Below are 11988 nucleotides of genomic sequence, written 5' to 3' on the forward strand. Positions count from 1 at the left end.
TCACATCACATCATGTAACTGGCCACAGCTAATATAAAATATATTTGTGTATATATCTGTCTATACAATATATGATTATATATAAATATTACCTGTGCATTAGGGCTATTCTTTCCTAAAATCCTAGAGAGAAAAGATTGTGCTGAGCTGTATAAATATTTCTCCCTGATTGCACAGTATATAAAAATAAAATGACACTTTCAAAATACTTTATCCTGAAAACTTTTCTATTACTTGGGGAAGCTCTTCTTAACTGCTTCCTTCGAGTTTGGTTTGTGATTTACTGGGACCATTTAGAGACAGCTCATATTTTCTAGACTTACTGTAGGTATTTTAATGCCTTAATCAATTTTTGCCACTTTAGTTCCTCTGCTGAGCTAGATTAATATTTCCCTAGGTTCCCAACTTTCAAAGAAGAACACTTGTCAAAATCATCTTTACAGGAAAAAATGAAGCTGCAATTAAAAAAAAGAAAAATGCTCATCTCTCTCAAGTTATATATCACAAATATTGTTAACTATGATATAAACAGCCTTTTGAATGAAGACTCAAAATAAACGCATGTTCTTCAGTTCTAGAAACTGTATAAAAGTAAATACTCTTTCCTTTTCAATTTAAGCTAATTTGATTTTCATTTTTACTCCACTGATAAATTACAATATGTCACTCCCAAAGTAGTAATGGCATCATACCCAAAACTTGTGGTATGGGTGCAAATGACATTGTAAAGCAGGGAAGAAGAAAGATAATAGGAGAGGGCATAGGAAACCCCCTATAAATGAATCTCCAATGTCTAATTGGGGGGATATTTTATTAAGTAGGACCCTGTTTATCTTTCTACGCTCATTTAGTTTCAGCATATATATGATCTGTTCTTTTGACAAGTCTTTCCCATCTTACTTTTCCAAAAGGCCTCGGCTGTCATGCAAAGAAACTCAGAAGAAAAGGAAAATCATTTTTTTGTTGTTGTTCTTCTGTGAGAAGGACAGAGACAATACATTGGATTGACCACATTTCTTTCCCCTTTCTTCAGGAATAAAGGGGTGGCAGAAATACTAAGTTTGACCCCAACTAACTTATAAATGTAACAAACTAAGGTATATGTCTCTTACAATTTCCTTTGTGATGGCATTCCTCTTGGCTATTAGTAACAAAAGAAACGACATTCTTAATTCAGACATAAGCTAAAGATCTAGGTCCTTTTGATGTCTATACCAGTAAGAGTATCTAAAGATACACAGTATTGACAGTCCAGCCTTGAAATCCCAGGACTGTTCTCAAATAAATTATTTTGAAACATTAAAAATTTGACAAGAACATACATTTTCAAGAAATGAAATAGAGCTTGGGTTTCCTCTAACATAAATTTAAAATTATTCCTCTCTTAAGATAAATTTTAACATGGGAAAATTTCTACCCATCTTTCCTCAAAAACAAATTACAGCAATATTTGATGTCATTTCACAAATTTTACTGATAGGAAATATGGTTTTGGTCAGTAACTTTTATGAACATTATCTAGAGATGCATTAATTCTTAAAATACCTTGTGGCCATCATTTGTTGCTTTTATCAGCCTAGGAATATGTTAACTATGGATGAGAGGCAAGAGAAGAAGAAAACTTTGGGTTGAGAATCAAGAAAATTGGGAAAGATGAGTTCCTGGCTGGACTCCAATGTTGATTTTTAAAGTCAGTCACACAGTCTCAATGGACCTCAGTTTCCCCACCTGTAAAATGAGGAGTTAGAGCTAAAATACTCTCTGGGGTCCCTCCCAGCGTTAGGAGTCTATGTTTGAAAGCCTTGTCAAAAGTAGCAGTCTCAACTATTCAAAAAGGTTCTGCAACAAGGAAACTCTGATAAAAGATTATTAACCTGGTAATTTGTTGACTTCTCAGTGTTTCTGATTTACCTTGAGGTATTTAAAAAAATATACATGCAGATGCCATTAGGTGAAGTGCATATTTTCTTTTCTTGCTTTTATATACTGAGGTCTCTGCCCAATCGAACTGTGAGAGTCCATAGCAGTGCAATGAAGTGAGACGGGAAAGGCAGTTTATGTCCATCACTTAGAAGGAAAAATCTGGCTGCTGGGAGACATTCTGAGTGCGATGTTGGTGCTCTTTCCTGCTCGTGTTTAATTGAGGATGCATATTTGAAAATCTCTCGGTAGGTTAAGTAGAAATCTGATTCTGTCCTTTGAAAGAAAACGGTTAATAACATGCAATCTGAATATGTTTTCCTTTTCTGCTTAGCAATTTGCATAGGCCAGCACTCCCTGTTTGTCTCTTGATAACCTCATCAATCTCATCCATGCCCTCCTGACCATAGTGCCTGATTGCAGTAATTCCATTTTAGTGGGGCTTTCAGGAGGACTTGGCTTCTGCATTTAGCTAGTACTGCACATTGGAGTGATCCTGTCTTCCCCAGAGTGAGCAGCTGAGATCATATTATGCCTCCCTTGATTTCTTTGTAAAGGTTGCCTATAGAATTTCATATTGATTTTAAGCTGGTGGTGTTTCATTTTTAACTCCTTTGTAAGTCAGGAGTCCAGTTGTATTAGTGTCTCCTCCCTGTCATTCTGACAGGCATTTGTTATCTGCTTTTTTTCTTGTAGTCCTTGCCCTTCATTCTGTGGCAGCTCTTTTGATATCGAACTTGTTGCCTTTACTCTTTTGTTGTTGTTGACGTTGACGTGTTTTAAAAATCTCAGGGCAGTATAGCACAAGGATGTAAGGCAGAGCACAATTTTAAAAGTCTAATATATAAATAAGCAAGCAAAAAGCTAAAAAACCTAGAAAGGTCAATAGAGGATGGGTATTCATGCTAAGGAGGCACAGTAGCTTTGGCAGCCTTACATTATTCTAGAGAGAGTTTTGTAGATGCAAGGTTTGCCAAGTAATGAAGCAGAGCCCAGTTGTTAGTTGAACAGTAGCCATTTGGCTACAGGTGTGACTTGTTGAAAGCATATCTTAGTTTTAATGTTTATTAACTGACTGCTCTTCAGAACCTTAATTTGGTGTTATTTGGCATAAAGTCTGTCCTAAAGCAATGCAATATGAAGATTTATAAGTGACACTGCACTCCATAAACATGGATTGTATAGTGCCTTAGAATTTGCGTAGCCTTTCAAATCAATTGTCTTATTTGATATTCACATAGGCCCTGTGATACAGGCAAGGTAGCTATTAATATGCCCATTTTAGAGGTAAGGAAGCAGATAACAAGAGAGCACACATATAATAGAACTGAGGCTGGAATTTTAGTTTCCTAAAACCAAACTTGTTGCTCTTTAATTCTGTGGCAGTCTCAAGTAATGCAAGCAAAAATAAAACTATTGCATATCTTTGTATCACCTTTAGATTTACAATTCCTTATTTATTTCCTTGTCTTTGTACTTTCTGAGTGTACTTTCAGATTTATCTCCAGCAGAGCAGAGTTACTTTTAGCACAAAAGAGAATGACAGAAATCAAGGTCTCCATGTTAAGCAGATTATTCTTAACTGCTTAGGGAATTTTCCCACTGGATTGCCCTATTGTACTTAAAATTTTATTTTAGCTCCATTTTCTTGTCTGTAAAGTGAAGAGGTTAGGCTATGTTCCTCTCATTCTATGGTAGTGTGATTAGGAGAGTGGAAGGTGAAGAAAGAATCAGAGCTGCAAGTGAATATGATTATCATGAAATCACAAGTACAGGGCATAATGCATGTTTTAAAACTGGAGATAGTATTTATATTCTAAAATGTTTCCTTATGAATTACCTTCATCCTTCAGTGTACTGTTTAGTGTTACTGCAAACATGTTCCTTTTACAAATCCGAATCAATTTGTTTGTCTTCCGTGTAAGATACTTAAAATTTTCAAAATGTGTCCAAAAACAACATGCTTAGTTTTAGATAATTCTTTCAGTTGATATATGGTTTTGTGAGACTAAGTGTAAATATTCTCTAAAATAGTTACATTTTTCCCCTTAGTCGTCACTTTCTAGAATGCTTAAGCATTAGCAATCATTTTTAAGGTAGTGATTTCATCTTCTTTATTTAATGGCTCACTGCTATATTTGAAACTAAACCATGTATATTTCAACTTTCAAGAGCCAATAGGCTTTGAAAAAACTTGGGTTGGAGTCAGTAATTTCCTTTTAAAAATATTTCAAATTGTAAATCAGATAAATATCTATTTCATATTTTAACAATTTCCCTTATTGCATACAGCAAAACTGATTTATGTGTTACGCTAAATATCTCTTAGCTAATAGAACTAGAATAATTTAAAATATTCAGAGATTTGGATAAAAATAAGATTCATAAATATGCTCTTACAAGCCTTTGTAAAAACACTGGGTTTTGCAAGACTCATGGGTTATGCATCCCAGGCTCCAATATGGCACTTTGGAAACTAGCATCATGAGCATCAACAAGATAACGACCACATCACAAAGCCTAGCGAAATATATTTAAGTAGTAAAACTTTCTCTTTTTTCCTTCAAATGTAACTTTTATAATGTCATTAGACTATCCCTAATAATAAGCTCATAATTCACCCTTTTTATCTGGATTTTTTAATGTTCTTAAATAAATACGAACTCAAATTGAGAGGAAACTTAGGGCTTAATTTCTGCTTGTAACTTCTAATATTTTATGTGCAGAAATACAAACCCAGTCTGCATGACTCTTTTTCAACTTTTGTGCATGATTTCCTCAGCGAATTTATTTGCTGCAAAGGCCACCAGACCATTTTTTCTTCTTAACACATACACTGACTTTGTTCCCAAAGTTTTTTTTTTTTTTTTTTTTTTTTTTGACATGGCTTTTCATTCCCTTAAGTTTAACCATAAGGTGGATATGATCAAAATTGGCAAACAGCAAACATATTCCCTTAATAAAATATATAGTCATACTTTAATTTGTGTACAATCATGACAGCAAAACCAAAAACCAGGCAAAACTCACCACTTATTCTTAAAAAATAAAACAGTTCGATATGCAGCTCAGGTTCATTAAATGGCTTGTAGATGTCTCAATGTCTTTCCCAACCTGGGTCACCTCTTGCACACACTATGGATAATGTCTGATTTTAGGTGGAACCATTACTAAACTTCAGTATGCTGAGATTTGCTTCGAGTCTTAGAGTTTATTCATATTGAAACTTGGGAGATATAAACTGAAATAAAAATCCCACATTCAAAGAGTTGCCTGAAAGTTGAAACCACCCAGCCTCAGGCAGCTGCAGCCACTGTGATCCTATGACCAAAGTTTCTGAGAGGCTTACTCTCAGTGAAGTCATTAACAGAGTAATTGTCCCAAATTTTTATAGACACGTCAACTGGCAATGATAGAACGTGAGTTAATTTTTTTGGCCTTCTTGCTTATGATTTGAATTTATCTTTTGTGTGTCTTGTTCCAGTACTATCAAAAGAAAAGGAAAAAAAAATCAGGGAGATAGAGAGCACATTCTCAGAGAGCACATCTCTCAATTCCAGAAAGCACATTCTCACTCTGATGTTTCTGATATAGAATCTTAGAGTGGACTTAAGAGGAGCCAGCTGTGTGGGAACACATATTGATGACTTAGTTGGCAGTACTTCCCCGCTGAGTGCCAAGCTACAGATGCACTTCCAATCAATTCCCACACAGCTACAGTTCAGTAAACGATTCTGAATGAAAAGAACATGGCACTGGGGGCTGTGAGATCCAGAAACATCAGGGCAGAGTCCAAAGACAGCATATCTCCAAACAAAGCCGAGTGGCAGTAGACCTAAAGAGGCAAAGTGACAAGAAAATAAGGAAGAAGTAAACTAAGGCAAAGTGTGTGTGTATGTGTGAGTGTAAAATAAATAGATAGGATAAAAATAGACATTGATTTCTTATTAACGTCATAAAGAGAGTTTGTTAGTTGTAAGATAAAATACAGGGGATTGCCCTATGTAGTAGAGACCATATAATGCTTGTTGAATTAAATGAAATGGAATAAACAAATACAGTTCTTTAAAAAAAGGACAAATATGAAACCAACAAAAAGTGAAAATATTTACATACATAATATACAATTTTTTTAGTGAAATTTTTAAAGAATAAAATCTGATTGTATAGCAATTGTAGCACGCAAACTGACTTCATTTACATTTTCTCTGTGAACACTGGATGTTGTGCTCTGCAATCTCTTTCTAGCTTGGGGCGGGGCCTCTGAGTGTCATCTCTGTGTTTATAAATGTATATATACCATTTATGATCTCCTAAGTGGGACCTGTTGAAGAATGGAAAAAAGTCTGAAGCTAATTTAAAAAGACAAAATATTTTATATTGATTTTTTTTTTTTTTTTTTTTTTTTTTTTTGAGACGGAGGGTTCACGCCATTCTCCTGCCTCAGCCTCCCAAGTAGCTTGGACTACAGGCGCCCACAACCGCGCCTGGCTAATTTTTTGTATTTTTAGTAGAGACGGGGTTTCACCGTGGTCTCCATCTCCTGACCTTGTGATCCGCCTGCCTCGGCCTCCCAAAGTGCTGGGATTACAGGCGTGAGCCACCGCGCCCGGCCATTGATTTTTTTTTAAAGTTAGAATTCACCTTTTAAAATTCAAAAAGAAAAATATTTAATTTTTATCCAGTTTAAATGCTTAAATTGATCAATATTGTATAAAAATTCACTCAAGATAATAACTTTAAACTCAATATCAAGTGATTTTTAAAATAATTTTCTAGTACGAAAATAGCAGAGCCTTTTTTTGTTTCAATGCCATCGATTTTTAACTCAATGATAAAAAATAGGCACTTTATTTAAAAATTCCTCAATGTTTTCTTGATGTTTATGGTCTATTGTTAAATTGGGAAATAATTTCTACCTAACACAACATATGTAGACATTCACAATGAACTAAAAACTAAATGTTACTATTTTTTTTTTTTTTAGTAAGCATCATGGAATAAATAAATCAGGATCAATGAACAAAAACGGTCCTATTTAACTAACGCAAAAATGTACACATACATTTTTAGTAGGTTTTATATAACATGAAAGATAAGATAGGTATAGAAAAAAATGTCAGAGCTAAAGTTTCTAAGTGGAATATGAGTTGTTTATAATATTGCAAAGTTTCTCTAGAAAGTGTCTGGGACAAGCCAGTTTTTAAGGTAGCCCAGACACAATGAAGTAGGCAGAACAATTCAATTGCACATAAGATTAATCAAAGATACCTTTTGCCTTAGGCACTTTTATATTTTGCATTTGTATAAATATACATTTCTTTTAATGTAAATTTTTAATATTATTGAGCAATTACTCTAATATTTACTTAATTCACATAACCTCAATTTTCTCATTGTTTCTTTCAATCACATTGTGAGGTTATTGTTCCATTTTGCAGACAAGAATCCCTTGTAAATGAAGTGAATGGGAACACTAAAACAAAACCCATTTATTTCAATCATTATTTTCCTTGACTCACCTACTTTCTGGAGTCTAGTGCTACATGTATATTATGCACTTAATATATACTTCATGATTGATTGATTGAAAATTAATTAAGGTTCTTGTCCTGTGAGATAGCTACAACAGCATCTAAGAAAACAGAATAAACACCTCCTATTTTTTGAAAGCTTCCTGTGCTTTTTCTATCTTTCCAGGAGTTGAGCCCAGCAATCATGATATCAGCAAACCTCCCTCAAGGTAAAAATATCTTTCTCTTCCTCTGAACTCCCCTTCTCTGTCCCCATGACACCCTGCTCAATGAAGTGCAAACAATCGATGGGTTTGCTATCAATCAATGAGTGTCTCTTCTGAGAGGCACAGAAATGTGGAAAATAGTCCTGGACTGTGAGGGGCTGGGGAAAGAATAGCTGGCATTTCTTTACAGCCTGATGGCGATATGAATTTGGTCGCATCACTTCTCACCTGCTCTAGACCACCGTCTGCTCATCTGCAAAGTGATAGTATTTAATTCTAAGATTCCTTCTAGCTCTCATGATCTCTGCTTCTATTTACAACATCTTTATTTCTTGGGGTAGGGGGTGGGAGGGCATTCAAAGAAATAAATTCAGAAGGTAGAAATGTTCTGAAATATACAGTTTGTTAAACTCAGTCCAAAGAATTCTATTTTTCTCCTCAACTGCTTTCTTGTTTTAAGATTTATATTTTCAAAATGATGCTTTCTGAATAAATATATGGGGGTAATAAAACCAGCCATAAAAGCAAACCAGTAAGGTGGCAATAAAATATGAATCATGGTTCCCAGGATCAGTAGAATTGTCAGAATGTACATATCACCATGTATGACACTAACAATTGTTGTGTTCTCTAGTGGGGAGGCATGTGCTAACCTAGGACTGAGCAGACGTTGAAGTATATAATTGGGAAAACAACATAAAAGAATCTCTCTATGTCTTAGAGCCAGTATGGCTCAAAAATTTGCCATTTGGAAGAGTTGTAGTTGGATCCAGGTATGATCCAGCAGATAAAATGGTGTCAACAAATTGAGGGAATTACTTTCTGTCTTTGATTCTGTGCTTAACAGGATGAGTGATGTTGAAGAAGGTTATCGGCCTTCATATATCAACTTCTCCACAGTGAACTAGTGAAATAACACTCGACTTCCCTCAGTTGTATGTGTTTCTTCATAAGACTAATATTTGTAAAAGGTTTCAGTCTCTTTATAAGGAAAAACTCTGCAATAATAATAATAGTAATAATAAGGACTGTAGTCATTTCCCACCACAGATGTTCAGGAAATAAAATGAATAGTGTCACAGAGTAATTTGCTAAACTATATTTTGTAAGTACAAATGGGAATTTTCTGCATCACATATAATTCCGTCTATCCAATTTGTATGAACATTAACCAAGGAGAATACAATACATGAGCTGTAATTTAATGATCACACTAGACAACCACCTCCCACATAGCAAGAGGTTATCATAATTATTTACATTTGGGTGTAGAAAGAAGACAAAATGTGTCATCTTTTTGGTTATTGCTTACATTAAAAAACGGAAACGCTTGTCTCGAAAGGATGCAGTAAGCAGTATGAATTAATTAAAACTCACTAACTTTGATACTGGAAGCAGAAATTTATATCCAATAAATAATTTCTCTAATGTAAGACAAGAGGGTCTCTTGGGAAGAGAAAATCTTCAAAAGATGTAGAGAGAGGAAATCATGACTTTTGACGTATCACTGCAGCCACATATCCAACAACTGGCTGATACAGTTTTGAGAATACACTGGAGAACCACAGATTCTGAGGGATCTACACCTTGCCTCCAGTTTCTTCCACTCAGAATTTCCAAGGTTTATACTTGTATGTACGCTGCTCCCTTCATATAGATAGGTGGGTACAGAACATGTATTAGAACCAGGGAGAGTAAACAGAGTATCTGTCTGAATTAACTTGAAATAGAAACCTTTTCCGGTCCAGCCACCGGAAATCTGATTTTTATTTGAATAGAAATGAGATTTAGGGATAGAAGATGATCATAGATAGAGGTGTTTTCCCCAATATTGTAATGAAATCACCTGACACTATTTTTACATTTTCTAAAATATTGAATTGAGCAAGAGATTAAGAAAAGTCTTGCTTTGGTGTGTGTTCTCTGCCATGAATGTGGTTTTAAGGATAAAAACGTATTCCATGCTCATGAATACATCCTCACCAGTTTACAAGGGTGAGTGAGGTTATGAAATTCAGCAAGCACATCTGAACAAACCATGTAATCAGGGTGATGGAGGTTTTCTAGCTTTATTTAGGAGAAAAGAGGACTCTAAAAGGCCACGACCAGGACCAGTTAGGCAAAATGTAAAGCAGAGTGGAGTATTAAAATGTACTAAAAATAGAATATTTCCAAAGAAGGTATATGGAGTCACTTTTAGAAGTAAGAGAATTATGCAACTATGAGAAAGTAGGAGGTTACTGGGAATATTTTATGTAAAAAAGAACTTAGAGATCAATTTACCTATTTCACATCTCTTCTGAGATCATGCTCTGAAAACTCTATATAGTAGCCAGACTTATTACTATTATTATTTATTTCACTTTAAGTTCTGGGATACATGTGCAGAAAAATATGGAATGCTTCACAAATTTGTGTGTCATCCCTGTGCAGGGGCCATGCTTATCTTCTCTATATCATTCCAATTTTAGTATATGTGCTGCTGAAGCAAGCACCAGACTTATTTTTATTTCATATTCTCTGAATACCAGGTATATGATTAGATTTGGCAAACAAGTTACTTATCATGTTATATGATGCTTTCCAAACAACATAGTAAAACTGCATTTCTTTGGAAGTCAACTATTGTACTCAAATTCATATGAGTTACATGAGACAAATAAAAAATACATCTATAAATTTAAACATATTTATTGAGTGACCACAATATGCCAAGTACCATTCTAGGTGCTGAGTATACGTTGGAGAACAACTGCAAATAGCCCTGAACTTTTTCTACTGGGGAAGGAGAGATGGTAAATAGGCAACACATGTACTGTGTCAGAATACGATATGTTTATGGAGGCAAGTAAAACAGGAAGGGGGTCTACAGAGCACCAAGCCTGGTCGATGGGCTGGGGATGTGCAATGTTATCTAGAAAATTCTAAGATAGGTGCTCTGAGAAGGTGGCTTTTAGGCCACAACTTGAAGCTCAGATGAGCCCACTGTCAATGAAGCTTAGTTAAATTTTAAGTTGATTATTTTTACCTTTATCAATGTAGATTCCCTCTCATGAAGTGCATAAGGCAAAATATAATTATTCCATCTTGTCTTATGTTTTATCCAAAAAAGATGCAAATCTAAGATCTTGAGGGATTTAACTTTCTTAAATCTTTACACTTCTCTATGAAAGCACTTACCCCATAAGAAAAAATGTAATCTTTGTCCTGTACTGTAATGCAGTGCAGTGTGTGACAGAAAGCATAAAAGTGAGAACTAAGAAACCTGGGTTCTAGTTGTATGATTTATATATTAATTAATAACCTCAGTTTGTTCAATTGGGAAATGAAGGCAGTGGACTGTTTCAATATTTCCAAAAGGAGCATAACATTCCATGGAGCACTTGTGCTGGAGACACTTGAAAATCAAGAGTGGACAATTAAATCTGGAAGCATCATATGTCAGATGACCCCTAACTGAAGAGTCCAAAGGCATTTCAGCACGTTAAAGAAACTGAGGAGGTAGTGAATAAAAGGAAGCCATTTGATGATAAACTTTGTTTAACTCAAAATTTCCTAAACATATTAGAACAAACTTGGGAAACACTGAAATAGACCATCAATGCTAATGTTTTTACAGTTAAGAAATTCTGTAAGTGTTCTTTTTCATTGTTAGTTCCATTTTACTGTATCCATAAAGATGACCTAATTATGCAGAGATTGACAACCACGTGAAAATCTCAGACACTTAAAACAAAACTTATTCCTTTCTTATGCGACATGTCCATTGAGGATTGGCTCCAGCCTTTGTTCCACAGTTTTCTCACTGCATTTTCCAATAAGCAGAACAACCACAGTCTAAGCATTATCCATCAGTCTGGCATAAAAAAGAGAGGCTACTGTGACCTAATTTGAAGTGCATTTGGAAGTATATGCTTAATTTGTGCTTGAAAAAATACAGTTATTGGTGAAAGCACTAATGACTCCATATTTACCTCCTGAAAAAACCTCATGGTTACATTAAATCTAATAAATGCTAGATTTTATAAGTTTTATGTTGTCGACTGCTGAATTTTGTGGTCTTTATTCTGGTAGGCAATAGGTTACTCGTGGATAAGCTTTATCTTTTTGTGACTTAATTTCAAGTTCTTTTTGGATAGGCCTGGAGTATCTGTTTTTCCTAATGCTAATTTAGCCCTGTTTCTGAGCCATGGCCCTCCTTTCATGGCCTCTATTGAATGGTTTCATGAGTCAAGAAGATTTCTCTATTCCGGCTAGTAGAAATTTCAACAATTCTTGACCCTGCGTAAACTCTGAATATTATTCAGTACCCGCTCTCCGGCAACTTT

At 34.9% G+C, this 11988-nt stretch overlaps 1 non-coding gene across 1 annotated transcript; it reads right to left on the bottom strand.

Annotated features, from left to right (window-relative positions):
• Positions 1-10048: 10048 nt before the first annotated feature.
• On the bottom strand, positions 10049-10155 carry LOC114679225 (U6 spliceosomal RNA). Its single transcript, XR_003730885.1, has one exon. It is a non-coding gene; the product is annotated as a U6 spliceosomal RNA (small nuclear RNA).
• Positions 10156-11988: the final 1833 nt, after the last annotated feature.

This window comes from Macaca mulatta, chromosome 6, assembly GCF_049350105.2.
Source record: "Macaca mulatta isolate MMU2019108-1 chromosome 6, T2T-MMU8v2.0, whole genome shotgun sequence".
In the NCBI taxonomy this organism is placed as follows: Eukaryota; Metazoa; Chordata; class Mammalia; order Primates; family Cercopithecidae; genus Macaca; species Macaca mulatta.